Source organism: Chiloscyllium plagiosum, unplaced genomic scaffold, assembly GCF_004010195.1.
Source record: "Chiloscyllium plagiosum isolate BGI_BamShark_2017 unplaced genomic scaffold, ASM401019v2 scaf_58995, whole genome shotgun sequence".
Classification (NCBI taxonomy): Eukaryota; Metazoa; Chordata; class Chondrichthyes; order Orectolobiformes; family Hemiscylliidae; genus Chiloscyllium; species Chiloscyllium plagiosum.
This window is the reverse complement of record NW_025197432.1, coordinates 3,939-5,125: the sequence shown is the minus strand read 5'-3', so window position 1 is coordinate 5,125 and position 1,187 is coordinate 3,939. Positions and strand designations below refer to the sequence as shown.

The 1,187-nt window shown below is 46.0% G+C and overlaps 1 non-coding gene across 1 annotated transcript; it reads left to right on the top strand.

The window, feature by feature from the left end:
• The first annotated feature begins 210 nt into the window (after positions 1-210).
• Positions 211-282, top strand: trnaw-cca. Its single transcript has one exon. It is a non-coding gene; the product is annotated as a tRNA-Trp (tRNA).
• The last annotated feature ends 905 nt before the right edge of the window (positions 283-1,187 follow it).

Genomic DNA, 1,187 nt, shown 5'->3' with positions numbered 1-1,187 from the left:
AACTCCTGTTTTTTTGTTTCTGATATACAGCATTCACAGTTATTTCAGCTTTTTATTGATGTAGAGTTGGAAATTGTTTCGAGAGACAGAAAGAGAGGGGGGAGAGACAGAACAGACATGAACTGTTGATCTCCGTTGTTACTCATAACGTAAAATCATTGCAGTGCGATCACTTCCCTTAAGCATTAATAGAGGGGCTTTGCTATGCGTGAGCTTGTGGCGCAACGGTAGCGCGTCTGACACCAGATCAGAAGGCTGCGTGTTCAAATCACGTCAGGCTCACTGACGTCAACTTCCTCCACTGCAAATCAAGAAAGGAGTAAGTTCACTCCGGATATCTGTTGAGCCAAGTCTGCTTGGCGGGAACTTTTGATCACACGTGAAGCTTTGCGGTCAGTTTGATTTGTAATCGCTGTGAGGGGGTGGTGTGCCCGTTGTTTGGGGAAATGCTCATCTCCCCCAGTCTTCAGGGGATTTCACCACAGCCATCTCCCTCTGGGCAGCCATTTGGTTCAGCGCGGTGTGAATAACATAATACCAACATTTTTACAACATAATCCAGAGACTCCAGCTTTATCACCGCAACTGTTGTGTTTCACCTTCACCAGTTTATTCCTATCTCGGAGAAGAGAGGTTTGATGATTCGGATCATAGCAGCCAGACAGAGAACAGGAGAAGAGCACTCAGACTTTCACAAGCTTGTCACCACAGCTGGGTCATCGTGGCCCGTGTATCAGTATGGGATAGTAATCTGCATCTATTGACTGGAAGCACAGCAAATTGGAGTGCTGGTGGGACTGTCACACAGGAGAAAACGGCTTCGACCTATCAGCTGGAGTGGCTCCCAATGCGCAACTCCGCTCACCTCAACTGAATAACTGCAAACAAATTACTCCGTGATTCAAAGGAATACTCGGTTTTGAATCTGCATTGTGTCATGTACCTTCGAGAATGATGTCAAAACACCTTCATTGCTGTGATGGAGTATCCTGTTGGCAGAATATATCCGTTGTCAAATTTCCTACGTTCTGTTGGTCCAACTCCGATTTCACTCAGAATCACGAAATGTGTGACAGCGCAGACTGAGGCTATGCGGCCCACCTTAGCTCTGCTGGTTCAACACAATATGTAAATAAGTGTCTCATTCTGTCGCCTTCTCCCTGTAAATCTGCACATTGTTACATTGA